General features: G+C 44.3%; 1 protein-coding gene across 3 annotated transcripts in view; it reads left to right on the forward strand.

The window, feature by feature from the left end:
* The first annotated feature begins 2,546 nt into the window (after positions 1-2,546).
* LOC141156770 (cytochrome P450 3A8-like) overlaps positions 2,547-21,393 on the forward strand; it is a 492,460-nt gene continuing 473,613 nt past the window's right edge. For 2 of the 3 annotated variants that reach the window (XM_073643156.1, XM_073643149.1), the window contains exon 1: positions 2,549-2,877. The gene's annotated coding sequence lies outside the window, so the exon portion shown is untranslated. Of the gene's footprint in view, positions 2,878-21,393 lie in introns of all 3 variants that reach the window. The other variant, XM_073643164.1, reaches the window with a different exon arrangement.

The raw sequence follows: 21,393 nt of genomic DNA on the forward strand, positions 1-21,393 counted from the left end.
TTAGTGGAGATTCTGTAATTCTGCTAAGATTCCATGTGTTTCAATGTGCGGATGGTACCCGGGTCTGGAGAAGAGGAGACTCTCCTCCGGACCTGGGTACCATAGAACCTGTAAAAAAAAGAATAAACTAAAAAATATACGTTATACTTACCTTCTGATGGCCCCCGGTGTCTTTATCCGATGTGTCCTGGCTTTCCGGCAGCTCGCGGTAGACTAAAGGACCTGTGGTAACCTGTGGTAACGTCATTTAGTCATGTGACGGGTCACGCGACCGCTGACGTCGGCAGGCCATCAGAAGGTAAGTATATATTTATTTTTTACCATTCTTTTACGGTCACACTATATAAATGCCGGTTGCATGGATTTATATAGTGTGACCAAGTTGTCAAGTACTTTTCCAAGTGATGCTAAAATTGATTGGAAAGCGCTTGACAACCCGCATGTGGAAATGCATGTGAAGAACGCTTCATATCCGCTTGTCCCTGGCAGGAAAAACGCATGTACAAACACATTTGAAACACAAAAATACATATAAACAGACATCACACAATGATATCTGCCTGCACACACACACACACACACTCACTCACTCAATCACTCACACACACACACTCTCACACATACACACTCACCATCCCCCGGCTCAGCTCCAGTCCTCCAGCTCCTCTCCGATGCAGCAGTGCAGCACGCACTGCGTGACGTCACACTAGCAGACATGGCCGCGCACAGGGCCGTGTCTCCTAGCTGTGACTCGGCCGGGCCAGCACACAGGGAAGTTAACAGGTGCAGTGCTGGCCCGGCCGAAGAAGAAGTAGCAGCCGTGCGCCGCTGCTGGGGGAGCGGTCCAGGGGCCCCCCACCTCTGACTGCCAGTATGTGCCGCGGTGCCGCACATATTATAATGAGGGCAATCTGGCCATGGACGCCCCGGAGCCCCGGGCTCCCTGGAGCCCCGGAGCCCCGGGCGGTAGCCCAGATTGCCCTCATTATAATCCGCCTATGTTTGTAGGAAGGTCCAGTCCGCCCTGTCGAAGGCTTTCTCTGCATTGCTGCCTAAGAACACCAATGGGAGTTTATGTTGGATAGAGTACTACGTTAAATGGAGAACATGCCAGGTGATATCCTTGCCCTCCCTTCCCTTGATGAAGCCAGTTTGTTCTGAAGAAATAAGGCTGGGCAGATATTCAGCAATGCATTTTACTAGCATGCTAGCATATCTTGACAAGGTGACATATGTTGACAAGTTGACATATGGCGGACTGTATCACTCACACATCATACACCTCCACTATGCTAGCCAAAGTGTTAAAAAAAATTTAGTTTCAACGCAATAATTTCCAAACACTTTTTCAATCAATTTTACAAATTTTTGCCTATTTTAAGAGAAAATGCTTGGGTTTCCAATCACGAATCCGAATGTGCCATATTCGTGCCGAATTTGAAACTTGTAATCGTTTTTCAAACATATTCACTCATCACTTCTCTTGAGTGGCACATTCGGATTCGTGAGCAGAGGGACGTGTTTGATGAGGGGAGGGGTTGGGGAGAGCTGACAGGAGCTCAGAGCAGCGCCATGCTTGAAATCTTTTTTTTTTCCCATAACTTTATGTGTGCAAATCACAGCTAGCCAATCAGGACGCAGGAAGCATCCACACTGTCCAGGCACAAGGACTTGTGCCATTGGCTGCTGAAATCACAGGTCCTCTCTATACAAAGAGCGGACATGTTGTGTTAGCGCCATTTTCTGATTAAAGTCACAGAGGCTGCTGCTGACTCTGCTCCTGGATTCATTAGATTTTAGCTAGTTAGATAGGCGGTTGCTTCTAAGTCAGATAGTTTAGATAGCTAGTATCATGTGTGTCTGTGAAATCGACTTTCCAGCAGATTTTTTTTTCTTGTGCCATTACTGTGGTCCAGACAAAGATAGCAGGGCTCATGTCATAGAAGTCTGTAGTACTCCTTTAAAAATCTATTTTTTTCACTTGCCAATGTGATACAGCAAGCCATAGTAGCCCACCTTGTCATTTTGTGGGGTTGAAATTTAGCTGTATGCAGAGCTTCTGCAGAGTAAAAAAATCTATTTTGTTCATTTGCTAACATTTTGTTTTGTTTTCAATGTTTTGTTTATTGAAAGTCAGGAACAACAAAGAGTAATACAACATCAATTGAATTGGATCGTAAAGGTTTTAGGTCATATCAATCGAATGTTTGGAATACAAATGAATTAAGAGGAATAAAAATATTTCTCGTAGAGTATATTATAGTCATTGAAACAACGAAGCTAATGAAATTAGGTATGACAATTCAAGATTTTCCAAGTATTTTGGAATAAAACATTACAGAAAAGAAACAGATTATGTGAAACAACTAGAACAATTGAAGTATGAGGGGAAAAAAATGCTGTTTGGGGAATAGATGGAGGAAGTTGAAGAGGAGATGGGTGTAGAAGCAAGGGGGGTGGTCCAGATGTTGCCTAGTATTATCATAGCGTTATTAATAGAGGCTACGTGCCAAGAGATAAAAAGTTAGCTAAGATTCTGTAATTCTGCCAAGGTGTCCACACACAATGGAAAGAAGTTAGGTTATGTAGTCAGAGAGCAGCTAATTTTTCAGTATGGTATAATTGATCGATCTTGAGGAGTAATTGTTTCTTATTTGGAATATTAGTTGTGTGCCATAATGGCAGTATAAGGAGTTTACAAGCTGCTAGAACAAAAGAAACTAGTTTGGATAGGGTTTTATTATTGGATTTAATTGGGAAATTTAAAAATATTTGTTCAGGAGTTAGTTTTATGAGCATGTGGAGAAGTTCTGTCAGGGTTTGAGAGACTATCTTCCAGAATTCTTGAATGACCGGGCAAGACCACCGCATATGAAGGTAGGATCCTTTATCTCTTTCACAATTCCAGCGAAGGTCGGAGGTGGAGGGGAACCATTTATCGGACTGAAGAGGTGTTGTATACCATTGAGTAATTATTTTATAGAAGTTTCCTTGGACTCTAACACAATGTAGGGGGGCATGTTAAAAATTATATATGTGTGCTCTTCTGAGGAATATCTCTTTTAAGCAATATATTGTAGAGACATGCAAATTCATATGTGGTGAGTGGTCTAGAGGGGTCACCATAAGTCATTGTCTGAAGCACTGTCTTTTTTAAAGATTTGTAGTGAAGAAAAGTAATATTGGATAGTGTGGGTAAAGCCTTCATTTCCTGATAGGGACTAAAAGAGCCATCCTTTAATAGGTGATCTATTAAGGGGGAAGCATCTGGGTTTCTACTTATATTATGTACCATGGATTTCTCTAAGCTTGACGCCATAAAGTCCGGCACTCGAGATAAAGGGGAAAGGGGAGGAGAGAGAGAATCTGCAACTGATCTCCAGCAATTAGCCATTGTACAGGTTAGAAGATTGTGAAATGTGTTTTTATGTGTTAAGGCGGGGGACGAAAAGATTATGGAGCGTAACGGAATGGGAAACATATGTTCCTCCATATTGAGCCAGGGTTTCCGCTGAAGTTTTCTGATCCAATCAATAGTCCTGGAAAGTGTGGCTGCTTGGTAGTAAAATGGATATTGGGAGCTCCCATACCACCCGATCTCTTAGAGAGCGAAAGGGTATGTGAGTTAAGTCTCGATTTGTGTTTGTTCCAGATGTATTTAAAGAAAAATGAATTGATTTTGGTTAGGTATGTTTTTCATAATGTGATGGGTAGCATTTGGAATAAGAAAATGAATTTGGGCAAGGGGCAATAGAATACTTTTAATTAGGTTTTTCCTACCAATCCAGGAGAGATAGGGGGCTCTCGATCTCTTAGTATGTTTCATGACTGATGCAAGAAGAGGTTTATAGCTTAGATTAAATAGATCCCTATAGGATGTACCTATCTTAATGCCAAAGTATGAGTTGTAATTATCGGACCAACGGAATGAAAATTGAGATTTATAGCGTTCTATAGTTTGTGTGGGTATGTTAATGCTCAATGCCTCAGATTTAGATAAGTTTATTTTAAAATTGGACAGGGAACCATACCTCTCCACAATCTGCATAAGGGCTGGGATGCCCTTGTTTTGTCGTGTCATTGTGATTAGATGGTCATCAGCAAAGGCCATGGTTTTGTGGTGTATCCCATGTAAGTTTACTCCCACTATTTCACAACATTGGTTGATGGATTTAATTAAGGGTTCCTTCGCCATTATAAATAAAAGGGGGGAGAGGGGACAGCCCTGCCTTGTTCCATTATTTATAGTAAATGGTTTAGTGAGGGAATTATTGAGTTTGATTTTGGCTGAGGGATGACTGTACATTTGGAGTATTGCTGCTATAACATCAGAGGGAAAATTAAAGCATCTAAGTGCCTCTTGTAGGAAGGTCAAGTCCACCCTGTTGAATGCTTTCTCCGCATCAGTGCCTAAGAGCACCAATGGAAGTTTATGTTGGACAGAGTACTACATTAAATGGAGAACACGCCAAGCGTTATCCTTGCCCCCCCCCCTCCTTGATGAAGCTAGTTTGGTCTGAAGAAATGGGGCTTGGCAGATAGTCAGCAATGTGTTTTGCTAGCATACTAGCATATGTTTTAAGATCTACATTTAGTAAGGATATCGGTCTGTAATTACTACAGCATTCTGGATACTTACCTTCTTTATGTATAAAAGAGATGTGAGCTTCCATTCATTGAGGGGGAAAGGACTCGCCTTGGAGTATTCTGTTAACACATTTTAAGAAAGTTCTAATATCTTAGAGAAGGTCTTATAATATGTAACAGGTAGACCATCAGGGCCCGGGGCTTTCCCTATAGGGTTATTTAACCCCTTTACAGCACAAGGTTTGCACGTTAATGACCAGGTCAATTTTTACAATTCTGACCACTGTCACTTTATGAGGTAATTATTCTGGAATGCTTCAATGGATCCCCCTGATTCTGAGACAGTTTTTTTCGTGACATATTGTACTTCATAATTGTGGTAAAATTTCACTTGTGTTTATTTGTGAAAAAAACGGAAATTTAGCAATTTTCAAAATTTGAATTTTTATGCCCTTAAATCAGAGAAATATGTCACACAAAATAGTTAATAAATAACATTTCCCACATGTCTACTTTACATCACTACAATTTTAGAACCAAATTTTTTTTTTATTAGGGAGCTATAAGGGTTAAAAGTTGACCAGCGATTTCTCATTTTTCCAACAAAATTTACAAAAGCATTTTTTTAGGGACCACATCACATTTGAAGTCACTTTGAGGGGTCTTTATGACAGAAAACACCCAAAAGTGACACCATTCTAAAAACTGCACCCCTCAAGGTGCTCAAAACCACATTCAAGAACTTTATTAACCCTTCAGGTGCTTCACAGGAACATTTAACTTTTTTCACAAAAATGTTACTTTAGTACTTTAGACCAAATTTTTTTATTTTCACAGGGGTAACAGGAAAAAATGGACCCCAAAATTTGTTGTGCAATTTCCCCTGAGCACGCAGATACCCCATATTTGGGGAAAAAACACTGTTTGGGTGCATGGCAGGGTTCGGAAGCGAAGGAGCGACATTTGACTTTTTGACTCCCCTTCAGGGAACTTATCTAGATGTGTGGTGAGCACCTTGAACCCCCAGGTGCTTCACAGAAGTTTATAACATTGAGCCGTAAAAATAAAATTTTCACATTTTTCCCACAAAAATGTTTTTCAGCCCCCAATTTTCATAAGGGTAACAGGAGAAATTGCACCATGCAGTTTGTTGTGCAATGTCTCCTGAATAAGCAGATACCCCATATGTGGGGGGAAACTACTGTTTGGGCGCACGGCAGGGTTTGGAAGGGAAGGAGCGCCATTTGACTTTTTGATTATAAAATTAGCTTGAATAATTAGCGGATGCCATGTTGCGTTTGGAGAGCTCCTGATGTGCCTAAACAGTGGAAACCCCCCATAAGTGACACCATTTTGGAAACTAGACCCCATAGGGAACTTATCTAGATGTGTGGTGAGCTCCCTAAACCCCCAAGTGCTTTACAGACGTTTATAACTTGGAGCCGTGAAAATAAAAAAAATCTAACTTTTTCCACAAAAATTATGTTTTAGCCCCAATTTTTTTATTTTCACAAGGGTAAGAGGAGAAAATGGACCCCAAAAACTTTTTTGCAATTCTCCTGAGTACGGCAATACCCCATATGTGGGGAAAATACAGTGTTTGGGCGCACGGCAGAGTTCAGAAGGGAAGGAGCACTGTGTGAATTTTTGAACGCAAAATTGTCTGGAATTGAGAGCGGACGCCATGTCGCGTTTGGAGAGCCCCTGATGTGCCTAAATAGTGGAAACCCCCCACAAGTAACCCCATTTTGGAAACTACACTCCTCAAGGATATTATCAAGGGGTATAGCGAACATTTTGAACCCAGAAGTACGACACAGAATTTGATAACATCATATTGAATAAGTTGTCATTAGTCTTGAGCGCAAGTGCTCGCTACTTGAGTTTGCATCGGGTACTCAGGTATGCACCATGTATCGTGCATGCTCGAGTGACATGCTCGAGTCCCCCCCCGCATGTTTCACAGTTATTAGACACCCCAAAAAATCCATGCGGGGATCGTTCGTGCATGGCAGGCAATCCCCGTGAGGTTTTTTTGGCCGCGAAGCATATGGGGCGGAGACTCTAGCATGTCACTCGAGCACCCGCGATACTCAGTGCATACCCGAGCACCCGATGCAAACTCAAGTAGCGAGCAGTTGCGCTCAACACTAGTCATCATATCGTCATCTTTTTTATTTACTATTGAAAAAAATCCCAATCCTAACCCCAATCCTAATACAACCTCAACCTCAACCCTAACCCTAGCCCAACCCTAACCTTAGCCCAACCCTAACCCTAACCCCAACCCTAACCCTAGCCCAACCCTAACCCTAACCAAAGCCCAACCATAACCATAGCCCAACCCTAACCCCAACCCCAACCCTAACCCTAGCCCGACCCTAACCTCAACCCCAACCCTAACCCTAGTCCAACCCTAACCCTAACCCTAGCACAACCCAAACCGTAACCCTAACCCTAGAGTTTATTATTTACGCCGTTCCTCGTGCGGTATAAGTGATTAGATGACTTTATTCTTCGGGTCGGTGCGATTACAGCGATACCAGAATCATATCGGGTTTTTATGATTGCCAGCTGTCACACACTAAAAGACGCATTTTTTTGTAAAATCTAGTTTTTGCATCTCCATATTTTGAGAGCTATAATTTTTCCAGATTTTGGCAGACAGAGTCATGTGACAGCTTGTTTTTTGCGGGACAAGTTGACTTTTTATTGGTACCATTTTCAGGCACGTGACATTTTTTGATCTCTTTCCATTCCGATTTTTGAGAGACAGAATAAACAAAAACCAACAATTCAGGAATGGTTTTGTTTTTTTCATTTTTTTATGCTGTTCCGCGTGTGGTAAAATTAATAAGGCAGCTTTATTCTTCGGGTCAGTTTGTTTACAGCAGTACCACATTTATACAATTTTTCTATGTTTTGGTGCTTTTACACAATAAAAGCTATTTTATAGAAAAAAATATTTTTTTGCATCGCTTTATTCTGAGAGCTATAACTTTTGTATTTTTCGGCTGATGGAGCTGTATGGCGGCTTGACGTTTTCAGCGGTGCCATTTTTATTTATATTCGTCTTTTTGATTGCACCTTATTCCATTTTTTGTTTGGCGGTATGCTGATATAGCATTGTTTTTTTTTTACCGTGTTCACCAAAGGGGTTAACTAGTGGGACAATTTTATAGGTCAGGTCGTTCCGGACGCGGCGATACCAAATATGTGTACTTTTACTGTTTTGCTTTTTTTCACAATAATATTTATTGATGGGTACACTATATTTTTATTTATATGGATTATTTTTTTATTTTTTTTTTATATTTTTACAAAAATTATAATTTTTTTTCATTTTTTAACACTTTTTTTACTTTTATACTTTGTCCCACTTTGGGACTTTCACTTTTTTTACTCTGATCGCCTGTATAGTATAGGGATGGAGCACCATCCCTGTGCTGTACAGGCTGTCAGCGCTGCAGATGCAGAAGATACTTTGGTCATGCACTGCGCATGACCAAAGTATCTTCCTGCTGTCTGGTGATGCGTATGTTGTCATGACGACATTGGATCGCGATCACCTCCCCTTGCCCCCGCAATGATGCGATCGACTTCAATCGCAGCATTGCGGGGGTTAATGTGCCAGGATCAGTGTGGGACCGCTCCCAGCACATAGCACCGGGTGTCAGCTGTGACAATCAGCTGACACCAGGCGGCGATCGCGCCCGCACAGCCTGTGTGTGGGGGTGAAATCAACAGGGCGTACTAATACGTACCTGGCTCTTAAAGCCCAGGGCGCAGGTACGTATTAGTACGTCTTGGGCTTTTAAGGGGTTAACAATGTGGACTGGATCTCCCTTATATCAAATGGTTTGGAAATAGCTGTTTGCTGATCTATTTATAATTTAGGTAATAGAGATGAGCAGTGTTCGACTTGAACTGTTCGCCAATCTCAAATTCGAGCTGTTTTGGGCGGTGTTCGAGCCGTTCGGCGAACACGAACGATTTGAAAAAAATTTGGCTGTTCAAGGTTATGTTCGATAACTGTTCGTGCACCAAAATCATAACTGGATTTTTTCTCAGTAATGATGAAAATTAATGTTAATACGCAGTTTGAGTGTACAGCGGGGCGGGGGGAGGGGCAGGGGATGGATCTCTGCAGGAATAATGAAGATCTCCATTTTTTTTTCTCTTTCCCGCATTTACAGTGGGGAGGTGCAATCTGTTAACCTATCAGCAGCGCACACACGGAGCGAAGTGCTTTTTTTCACACAAGCAAGGGCATGTGTCATTGGCAGTGTATGTCACATGTCTTGCCCTATAAGACCCAGCCATTTTCCCCGTCGCCACCATTTTCTCACTGCTGCAACTGCGTGTTAGACGGCACCGCTGTTGCTGTGTGAGCTATACCTTGTTAATTTCAAGCCAATTTTCGCACATATCTACAGATAGCTTGGGAGTAGGGAATAGTTGTGATTGCAATCCTTTTAAGGACTAGGTTACAGCATTTCCTATGACTTTTATCAGGCAGGTCTGTGCTCTTAAATAGATAGGTTGGGAGTAAAGACTAATTGTAAATGCAGTCCTTTTCAGGACTAAGTTAGATCAGTTCCTATCAGTTTTTGCCAGGTAGGTCTGTGCCAGTGCTGTGCAAGTTTTTTTCACAGCATTTAGCTAAATCTAGCAAAGCTAATCCTTTTTGGCTTATTGCAGTGTGTTAGTCAGTGGAGTAGCCTATCTGTGTTGCAAGCTACACCACCTGTGTATAGAATACCAATTTTTTTACTGCACCTAGTGAAGTAAAACCTTTTGGGCATAGCATCATTCTATTAGTCCATCTATACTGACCTCCATCAGGTTGCAAATTGAATATAATTTTTTTCTGCATCTAGCTCTGAAAAAATATTTGGCCTTCTAGCAGTGTGTGGGACTTGTTCTATTAGTCCATCTATACTGACCTCCATCAGGTTGCAAATTGAATATAATATTTTTCTGCATCTATCTCTGAAAAAATATTTGGCCTTCTAGCAGTGTGTGGGACTTGTTCTATTAGTCCATCTATACTGACCTCCATCAGGTTGCAAATTGAATATAAGTTTTTTCTGCATCTACCTCTGAAAAAATATTTGGGCTTCTAGCTGTGTGTGGGACTTGTTCTATTAGTCCATCTATACTGACCTCCATCAGGTTGCAAATTGAATATAATATTTTTCTGCATCTAGCGCTGAAAAAATATTTGGCCTTCTAGCAGTGTGTGGTACTGGTTCTATTAGTCCATCTATACTGACCTCCATCAGGTTGCAAATTGAATATAATATTTTTCTGCATCTAGCTCTGAAAAAATATTTGGGCTTATAGCAGTGTGTGGGACTTGTTCTATTAGTCCATCTATACTGACCTCCATCAGGTTGCAAATTGAATGTAATATTTTTCTGCATCTAGCTCTGAAAAAATATTTGGCCTTCTAGCAGTGTGTGGGACTTGTTCTATTAGTCCATCTATACTGACCTCCATCAGGTTGAAAATTGAATATAATATTTTTCTGCATCTACCTCTGAAAAAATATTTGGCCTTCTAGCAGTGTGTGGGACTTGTTCTATTAGTCCATCTATACTGACCTCCATCGGGTTGCAAATTGAATATAATATTTTTCTGCATCTACCTCTGAAAAAATATTTGGCCTTCTAGCAGTGTGTGGGACTTGTTCTATTAGTCCATCTATACTGACCTCCATCAGGTTGCAAATTGAATATAATATTTTTATGCATCTACCTCTGAAAAAATATTTGGGCTTCTAGCTGTGTGTGGGACTTGTTCTATTAGTCCATCTATACTGACCTCCATCAGGTTGCAAATTGAATATAATATTTTTCTGCATCTAGCTCTGAAAAAATATTTGGCCTTCTAGCAGTGTGTGGTACTGGTTCTATTAGTCCATCTATACTGACCTCCATCAGGTTGCAAATTGAATATAATATTTTTCTGCATCTACCTCTGAAAAAATATTTGGGCTTCTAGCTGTGTGTGGGACTTGTTCTATTAGTCCATCTATACTGACCTCCATCAGGTTGCAAATTGAATATAATATTTTTCTGCATCTAGCTCTGAAAAAATATTTGGCCTTCTAACAGTGTGTGGGACTTGTTCTATTAGTCCATCTATACTGACCTCCATCAGGTTGCAAATTGAATATAATATTTTTCTGCATCTAGCTCTGAAAAAATATTTGGCCTTCTAGCAGTGTGTGGGACTTGTTCTATTAGTCCATCTATACTGACCTCCATCAGGTTGCAAATTGAATATAATTTTTTTCTGCATCTAGCTCTGAAAAAATATTTGGGCTTCTAGCTGTGTGTGGGACTTGTTCTATTAGTCCATCTATACTGACCTCCATCAGGTTGCAAATTGAATATAATTTTTTTCTGCATCTAACCCAGACAATAGTTTTGGCCTAATACCACAGTTTGGCCACTCAGCTCTGCTCAGTTCCCATCCATTGTTTTTTTGTGCAAACAACTCCAGAGTTGTGAATTAGTTAACCACCAAAATGAGTGGAAAAAGGCCTGCTGCTGGTGGAAAGGGGAATAGGCGTGTTGGGAAGGGGAAAAAAGGTTGTGTCCGTGGAGTAGGTGTTAAAGCAACAGTAACATCTGCAGAAGAAAGACCATCTTCCAGCAAAACTAAAATGTCTACTTCTTTTAGCGGACAATGTGATAAGATCCCTTTCTTACGGCCACGCCAATCGCTACAAATTCCAGATGAGGCACAAAAACAGCAGGTGCTTCAACGGATATCAAGTGCTCCTTTAAGTGTGCTCTCCTCCACATCAACTTCAACATCACAAATACTCCAGTCCTCAGCAGTGTCACCCCAATCGCACTTGCTTCCTCACAGCTCCCAAATCTCCAGCTGCCCGTCTGAGTATGAGGTAGAACAGATGGTTGAGTCTGCAGAGCTGTTTACTCATACTATAGCCTGGGAATCAGAGGTCGGCTCCAGAGCTTCTGTGAATCCAGACGAGGAAATGATCTGCACTGATGCCCAGAATCTTTATGAGTCGGATCCAGGACCAGACGCAGAAGGTTCTGACCAAAATGTAGACCCTCATTCCCAAACTGTAACTCCTGTTGGTGGAGACAATGAGGAAGACGATGATGAGACTCAAATACCAGATTGGAGCGACAACTTTAGTTTTTTGTCAGGGCAGGAACAGGTTGGCTCTGAGGACGACGGGTGTGATAACACACAGGGTGATGATGATGAGGTTGGAGATCCCACTTACTGTCAACCCACAGTCAGCCAAGAGATGAGGTCAGCAGAGGAGGTGGAGGAGGATGCTAGTGATGACGAGGTCAGGTTGCGCCTTCCTGGACAGAGACGTAGTACTGGAAGCACGTCAACAACTGCATCCTCAAACACAACTCTGCCTCTGACCACAAGTTGTGGTGGCTCTTCAGGTCGCATGGGTGCTAAGCCTTGCATAGCCTGGGCATTTTTTCAGATCGATAAAGATGACCCAACTCGTGTTATCTGTAACATTTGTCAACAAAAGCTAAGTAGAGGCCAAAAAATACATAGTTTGAGTTCTTCATGCATGAACCGGCACATGGACATGAAGCATAAGTTGCAGTGGGAAGCTCACTGTGCTACAATGCGGCCTAGCCGGCCGGGCCAACCACCGTCTGCCCCATCTTGTGCATCTGCGGCCTCTTCATCCTCTGTGACTGGGGGGACAGCAGTCACACCTGTTTTGGAACGCAGACCTGCCACCTCTTTACCCGCAACAGCCAGCGTGATTGGCAGATCATCATTTTCTTTGGAGGTGGTAACACCAGCTGGTGTTGAGCGCTGTCCGACATCGATAGCACCACCTTTGGATCAAGGCAACCTAACATGTCCGCCTGCATCTTCCTCACAGACCGGCAGTTTGCCGGGGACACCCTTATCAACCCCGTCTAGGCACAACAGCCAGCCCTCAGTCCCTCAGATGTGGACAAGTAAAAGACCATTTCCTCCTAGCCATGAGAAAGCTAAGAGGTTGAATTTCACCATCTGCAAGCTCTTGGCTACAGAAATGCTGCCTTTCCGCCTGGTGGACACAGAGGATTTTCGAGACCTTATGTCCGTGGCAGTGCCCCAGTACCAGATGCCCAGTCAGCACTACTTCTCAAAGAAAGATGTGCCTGCGCTCCACCAGCATGTCGCACACAACATCACCGCTTCTTTGAGAAACTCTGTGTGTGACAGGGTGCATTTCACCACAGACACTTGGACGAGTAGGCATGGACAGGGGCGTTACATGTCGCTGACTGGGCACTGGGTAACTATGGTGACAGCAGGACAAGGGGCTGCTGTCCAAGTCTTGCCGTCCCCACGAGTTGTGCGTCAATCCTCTTTATGTCAAAGTTCCTCCACTGTTTCTGCCTCCTCAACCTCCTCTCAGTCCTCCACCTGCACCCAAAGCCTGTCTGGTCATGCCACAAGCTTTCTAACTGCGCAGAAGGGATCCTGCACACCTCCTTACTATGCTGGCAGTAGGGCTCAACGTCATCAAGCGGTTTTTACTTTGAAATGTCTGGAAAATGTGAGTCACACAGCTGAGGAGTTGTGGTCAGCTCTGGAGAACCAATTTCATGAATGGTTGTCTCCACTGGACCTGAAACCAGGGAAGGCCGTGTGCGACAATGCTGCAAACCTGGGTGCGGCCCTTCGCCGGGGCAATGTCACACACGTGCCTTGTATGGCTCACGTGTTGAACCTGGTTGTCCAGCAATTTTTAGCCCACTATCCCGGACTAGATGGCCTTCTGCAGAGGGCACGGTCGCTGTGTGCTCACTTCCGCCGTTCGCATCCCGCAGCTCAGCGACTTACATCTCTACAGAAGTCGTTGGGCCTGCCACTTCACCGGCTAAAATGCGATGTGCCTACCCGGTGGAATTCAACTCTGCACATGTTGCAGCGACTGTGGCAGCACCGATAAGCCCTGGTGCAATACGTTCTGACGTATAGCCTGGGCCAACGGGATCCAGAGGTGGGGCAAATCATGCTGGAGGAGTGGTCTCAGATCAGGGACCGATGCACCCTTCTGCACAGTTTTGAAATGGCGACGAAGATGTTTAGCGGTGACGATGCCATTATCAGCATGACTATTCCGGTGATTTACATGCTGGAGCACATGTTAAACAGAATTCGGAGTCAGGTGGTGGCACAAGAGGAGGTGGAGGAAGTAGAGGAGGAGGAGTTGTATGCGGAAGGGCTAAGGTCCAGACGGTCGGCAGCACCAAGGCGGCAGGCATGTGAGGGTGGGGGAGATGGTTTTACCAGGGCGCATGGTAGCAGCCAAACTAGTGAGGAAGATGCAGTAGCCCAGGAAGAAGTGGAGGACGAACTGATGGAAGACTCATCAGAAGAGGGAGACCTTGATCACATTTCTTTTGTGCGAGGTTGGGGGGAGAGGACAGAGGAAGGAAGCATGATTGTTACCTCGCCACCAACACAACAGGGACTTGGTGCTCCTGGATGCGCAAGACACATGAGTGCCTTCTTGCTGCACTACCTGCAACATGACCCTCGAATTGGGAGAATTAGAAATAATCCTGACTACTGGGTTGCCACACTGTTAGATCCCCAGTACAAAAGTAAATTTGCAGAAATAATTCCTGCCATAGAAAGGGATGCACGCATGCAGGAGTATCAGCAGAGACTGTTGCGGAATCTTACATGTGCTTTTCCACAAAACACCAGTGGTGCACGTAGTGAATCTCACAGTTCCAACTTGCCAACCGTGGGACCGTCAAGTGTTCAGCACTCAAACCGTAACAGAAACAAAGTATCTGCTGGTAACATCAATTTTGCGGAATCATTTCACCACTTTTTTAGCTCATCCTTTGCAAGGCCACAGGAGACAAGAAGTCTGACACATAGTCAACGCCTAGAGACGATGGTACAAGAGTATCTCCAAGTAAACATTGAAGCCATGACTGTGTCAGTGGACCCTTGCTCTTTTTGGGCTTCCAATCTGGATAAATGGCCGGAGCTCGCCACTTACGCCTTGGAGATCTTGTCATGCCCCGCAGCCAGCGTTCTGTCTGAACGTGTGTTCAGCGCTGCTGGTCGTGTGCTGACAGATAAGCGCACGCGGCTCTCCACTGATAATGTAGACAGACTCACGTTCATAAAGATGAACAAATCATGAATCCGAAATGACTTTTCTACCCCTGTGTCATCCTGGGGAGAGTAAAAGCTTGATGATTGGTTAAAATCACCTCACCAAACGTTTTAAGCTTTCAGATTACTAATCATGTTTATCTGTATCTTGGCTGGAAAATAATTTGGGCTTTGTAGCAGTGTGCAGTACTGATTCTATTAGGCCATCTATACTAAGCTCCACCAGATTTAAAATTAACAATAATTTTTAGCTGCATCTAGCCCGGAAAATAATTTTGGGGCTCCGAGATGCGCAAGACACATAAGTGCCTTCTTGCTGCACTACCTGCAACATGACCCTCAGATTGTCAGAATTCGAAGTAATCCTGACTACTGGGTTGCCACACTCTTAGATCCCCCACACTCTTCGATCAACCTTTTCATTTTAATAAAGACCAAAAAAATGGTAATTTTTGAAATTATAAGCATTAGCAGGTTATTAGAAACTGAAATCAAACAGTTTTCAACTCAAAACTTTATTCTAGGTGATGTTACATTTGCACATAGGACCCCTTGTTGGAAAGGAGCTTCTGAACTCTCTCGTCCATTGAATTTGTCAGGTTTTGGATGGTTTCTGCTTCAATTGTTTTGCATGAGGGCAGAATACCCTCCCAGAGCTGTTGCTTAGATGTGAACTGCCTCCCACCATCATAGACACTCCTTTTGATGATGCTCCAGAGGTTCTGAATGGGGTAGAGGTCAGGGGAGCATGGGAGTCACACCATAAGTTTGTCCCCTTTTATGCCCATATCAGCCAGAGATGGAGATGTGTTATGTGCAGCATGAGACGGTGCATTATCATGCATGAAAATGATCTTGCTGCGGAATACACGGTTCTTCTTCTTGAACCATGGCAGGAAGTGCTGTTTGAGAAACTCCACATACATTATGGAGTTCATCTTTACCCCTTCAGGGCTGACAATCTCTCTCCCCATGATTCCAGCCCAAAACATTACTCCACTTCCTCCTTGTTGGCGCTGTAGCCGTGTTTTCTTGGGGTGTCCATCAACTAGCCATCCTCCACTCCATCCATCTGGACCATCGAGCGTTGCACTGCACTCATCCGTGAACAAAACAGTTTTGAAATCAGTCTTCATGTAATGTTTGGCCCACTGGAGCCGTTTCTGCTTGTGTGCAGTGGATAGAGGAGGTCGACAGGATGGCGTACACATAGCTGCAAACCTCTGAAGGACCCTGCATCTTGTTGTTCGGGGGACGTTGGAGGCACCAGCAGCTTCAAAAACTTGTCTGCTGCTATGACAAGGCTTTTTTGCCCCTGCTCTTTTAACCTGACGTAATTGCCTGTAGGAAAGAGTCCTCAATTTGCCCTTATCAGCACGCACACGTGTGTACTGTGAATCAGCTACATACTTCTTGATTGCCAAGACACTTCATCCTGATCATCGCACAATGTTGATTGTAGTCATGCCTTGACCTAAACACTCCACAATTTGTTGCTTCTCAGCAGCCGACACATCCTTTTTCTTTCCCATTTTGGCTGAAAATGTAGGCTGCTTAATAATGTGGGACAGCCTTCTTAAGTAGTCTTGCTGTTCATTGGACACACCCGCCAAACTAATTAGCACAGGTGTCTGCAATTGCTTACAGTGATATAAAGAGCCCTGACACACATCACCATCAATGAGTTTAACTGACAAACAAACAAATTCTTCCCTTATCACTCCTAAACACTTTTTGCATAATAATTTGGAACACAGTGTACATGTGCTTTTCCACAAAACACCAGTGGTTCACGTAGTGAATCTTACAGTTCTAACTTGCCAACCGTGGTCTGTATGGAGTTGTTCAATAAAGGGCCCAAAATTAAGATAACATAGACGGGAGAGGTCTCTATGAATAGGAATTCCTAAGAATTTGATACCCTGTGAGGGCCAGGCAAAGGGAAAGTTGGACTGGATGGAATCCTGTATGGATTTGTGGAGGGAGACATCGAGGGCCTCAGACTTCGCTGTATTGATTTTAAAATTTGACCATGTAACAAAGTGATCTATTTCAGCCATAACAGCAGGGATGGATATATGTGATTGAGTGATATATACCAGGACATCATCAGCAAATAGAGAACACTTGTACTCGGTGCCTCCCACCTCAATCCACCTAATATTGGGGTTATGGCGAATTGATGAGAGCAGGTGCTCCGTCACTAGGATGTATAAGAGAGGGAACAGAGGACATCCCTGCCTTGTCCCATTGGTGATTATGTAGTCTCCGTGGCGGCGACCCGGTTCCGTGGCTCAGGGCGGTCAAACCAGTGGCAGAACTATTTATGTGGTTTTGATGTTTAAATGTCCGACTACGCCACCCGTGGATTGCGGTCAGAGTGAACCGCCGCTGCAGGGCAGACCGCTGAGGCTGGTGTTGTGGGTGCAGCAGAGCGTAGCATAACTCCCCACGGGAGGAGTATAGCCTCAGGGCAGTGTATGCGTAGGATGGGGCTGATGGTGCAGGGCAGCAGCAGTAACAACACGGAGTCAGTGATGCAGTCCAGGGCCTTTACTTACAGTTCTTATTATCCAGACCACTTCTGCAGGTAACGGCTGCCCACGTCATACTGTGCTCACCAGGTGAGGGGCTCAGACAACTCCCAGATAACTTTGGAGCGCTTCACAGGACCCCCTTTGTGTGTCCTTTGTCTGGCCTTTCTTACGAACCCTTCTGTCCGGCTGCCTCGGGCCTCCTCTTGGTAAACTTGGCGCCATTTTCCCTGACCCTATGTGCTGCCCTCCTAGCGGGTGTAGCGAGGGGCTGCGCCACATAAAATGTCACAGCCTCCGGTTTCTAGCTGAGGGTCGTTTCCCGCCTCCACTAGTTTCGGGGACCGGTCTCCCCCTTTGGCCTGACCCCTCCACGCAGGTGGATTCGGCCGTGCAGTGGCGACTCGCCCGTCCACACCCCTGGGATCCCTTCGTTCCTCGTTCCTGGAGCCTTCTCCGCTCCTCTTCCTTCCTTCTCCCTCTTCCAGGCCTGGGCCTCTGTTACTAGGCCCGCCTCTGGAGCAGAGCTCATGCAGAGCCCCTGCTCCCTGTCACTTCTGCACAGACTTCTCTGCACTGAACTAAGATGGTGCGCACCTTTTATACTCCCTTCTCAATGCACCCAGGAACTGATTCCTCCCTGCTCCTGCACTACAGGGTTCCCCTTCCTCAGTGTTCCCTCCCCCCACTCCAGCCAGGGACAGGGACTGTCGTGCCCATCTCAGGGGCATGTTGGTCGCCCTGCCCCACGGCAATGTGGTGTAATGCATGCAGGTGTCGGGGTCCTGATCCACACTCCATCCTTACCTGAGAGTGAGATATCACACCTCTGGGTGAGGTGCAATACCTCTGCAGCAACCGAGCCCTCGAGGTGCTACAGTTCCATTTATCTTCAGCCTAGGTGACGCATTGCGATCCCCTACCCCAAGCTTTTTAAGAGAATAATATATGGCGTGCCAGGAGACTCTATGGAATGCTTTCTCAGCATCCAACGAGAGTATCTAATTACAAATTTTTAACTGCATCTAGCCCAGGAAATACTTTGCGCCTAGTAGCAGTGTCTACTAGTCAGCGGATTATCCCGGCTGTTAAGCAAGCTACACCACCTGTAGTTTGGACACTTAATTTTTTCAAAGGAAATGCTTCGGGACCACGGGATACTCAGTGAAGAGTATCAGGAGGCACCCCAAGGCATAGGGGCTGGGACTGGCGGTAGGACGCCTTGCGATGGACAGCCGAGCTCGATCCTTATGAAAGCTTTTTAACTGCAGCAGCTTTAGTGGACGCTACTGGAGCTGGAATTACGCGGCTGCTGGCATGAGACTTGCCCTTCAATAGATCCTTGTAAAAGGATTTAAAGTGTATTCATTCAAATTAGAGAGACAATTTAAATGAAAAAGCTTAGAGCTGCCTCCACCACAGGGGGCTCGCTCGACCCACCAGCAGACAGGCACCAGTATTGGGAGAGGGGGGCTGGCCTTCAGGGTCCACCGCGGCTCTGGCACAAACGGAGGTGGCACGGGCAGGAACAGACTGGCCGTGTCGGCTTCTCACTTTTTGGATTTTAGAAGGGCATGACATGCCTATATCTGTGTCTCCCCCTCCTTTTACTCCTCCACCTCTTTTCTTTTCGCATGACTATATGTACTTGTCACTTTTCCATGTGTTAGTTGTGTCTTCTGAGCAGTTTGTCAGCTTTTGGACACCTTTGAAGGTGTTTTCTATGTGTTTCTATGTGTTTTTGTTTGCCTGCCATTGGTTTTAACGGTGTTCGAAGGTGTTCGACGAACCGAACCAAACTCTAACACTACGGGGGTGGATCAACACGATTAGGTAATTTAAGTTTTGTTAAAAAGGATTGTATTTCTTGAGCTATGTAGTCTCCTCAGTCAAGCCGGCGTCTCTGTGCCCTGTAAAAAAAAAAGGAAAAATCTACATTAAAATAACAAACACCTTATTCTCACCTGACCACAAACGTTCCGATGTCCCCCGGCGACCCAATCACCCGTTGGCAGGCGGTACACTGACAAGAGTGTGCTCGCTCCCGGCAGTGTACATCGCTGTGCTGCTTGCTGAGTTCACCGGAGTTCATCAGTTCGAGATCATCTGAGATCTCCGGGACCTCACTCTTTAATATTCCTATACAACACTGATGCAGTAAATGAGGTCACCAGAGCTGATCAGCTGATCTTCAGCTGATGAACTCAGGTGAACTCAGCCAGCAGCACAGCAATGTACACTGACAGGAGTGATTACACTCCTGTCGATGTATAGTGCTGTCTTCTACAACAGTCATATCAGTGATTGATGTGACTGCTGTAGAAGTGATGCAGATCGCCATGCGATACTTGGATTACATCATGATGATGGACAGGTGAGGAATATGGTTGTTTTTTATATTATTTTTTTATAGGAGACAAGGGCTTCGGGGAGATTAATGAATACATTTTTAAACCCGTGTGTGATTTTATTTCAATAAAAGACTTTATTTTGGCCGCGTCTTTATTGAAAAAGCGTTGCAAACCTTTACTACAGGGTTAGTAATGGGGGCGTCTTATAGACGCCCCCATTACTAACCTGGGCTTCATGTCAGCCGCCAATACAAGGATGACATAAACCCCAACCTTATTACCCCACTCGCCACCGCTAGACTGCAGTGGGAAGAGCGAGGCTTAGCGCCAGATTTGGCGCATCTTATGGAGAACTTATATTATTAGCCTCGGAGAGGGCCAGGATCCATGGCCCCTTCCCTGGCTATTAATATCATTCTGCAGTTGTCTGTTTACCCTTTTCTAGTTAGATTTTATAGGGGGGGCCCTATGTCAATTTTTTTTCTAGGGCCCCCCTGTACTCTAGCCAGTAAAGGCTAAGCAAACAGCTGTGGCTGTTATTAATAGACAGGGAACATTTTTGGCTAATGGCCCCCTCCCCGGCTACTAATATCGGCTCCCATTAGTTGGCTTTCCCACTGCTGGCTATGAAAATGACGTGGGATCCAACCCCATTTTTTTTAAATTTTAAGCTATGTGCCCATGATCCGGACGTAGCATAACTTTGGACGCAGCATATTTTTGCTGCTTCCAAAACACTGCATTCTATTGAACGCAGGTAAATCCGCATGTGTTCCCTGAACCATGCAGATTTACCGCATTAAGTACATTCAAGTTTCTGTTGTGGGGATTAGCAACTCCGCAAGAGAAATTGAGATGCTGTGGTCCTGAAAGACGCACCACATGTCAATGTCCATGGGTGATCCGCAGCCTCAGATGAAAGCATAGTGGACATGGGATTTCAAGAAATACCATCCACTATGCTGTAACATCTGGATGCTATGGGTTCAACGCTGTATAAACACACAACTTCAAACCTGAAGTGACTCCTGATCATGGCCACGTACCCAAACTCACCCGCAGCATGTCAATTTCTGTAGTGGAGACGCAAGTCTCTGCTACAGATTTTGACCAATTGAAGTCTCATTATATGCTGTGGATCTGTATGTATTGACAACAAAAGTGCGGCATTAGAACACAGCTAAAATGCGCTGCTTTCAAAGTGCTGCAGGTTGCTGATCGTGGTGACGTAGCGGCTAAACAAACAGCTGTGAGCTGTTATTAATAGCCAGGGAACATGTTTGCCTAATGGCACCTTCCTAGGCTAAAAATAGAAGCTCTCAGCTGCCCCATAAATTACATGAATAGGAATGCTAATGAGATTGGGATTAGCTGACACTTAGCCCTTTTGTTTGTGATGATAAATTGTCAATCAGACCCTTTCATTACTAAACCTAATTAAAGTAAAGAGTTAAATTTACACACACAAACATAAGCCTGATGGTAATCCAAAGGTTAAAGTGATGTCACACGTTTCTTTTTTCAAATATCTTTATTTAGCTCTAAAAAGCATTCATTGATGTACAAAAACGTATCAAAAATGCATCAAAATTGCAGCAAAACGTGCAATTTCTTCAATCAAATCCTGAACGTGTGCAAATAGCCTAAGCATTTTCTGTCTTTATCTAGGTCAGATTTGTCTGGGTGGAGATTGTATAGATTTGAATAGTATTTTAGGAATTCTGATGAAATCGTGTTGTGATCCATAATACATTGACCACTGTAGG

Source organism: Phyllobates terribilis, unplaced genomic scaffold (assembly GCF_046119375.1).
Source record: "Phyllobates terribilis strain yellow unplaced genomic scaffold, ASM4611937v1 Scaffold_1__5_contigs__length_1240528914, whole genome shotgun sequence".
NCBI lineage: Eukaryota > Metazoa > Chordata > Amphibia > Anura > Dendrobatidae > Phyllobates > Phyllobates terribilis.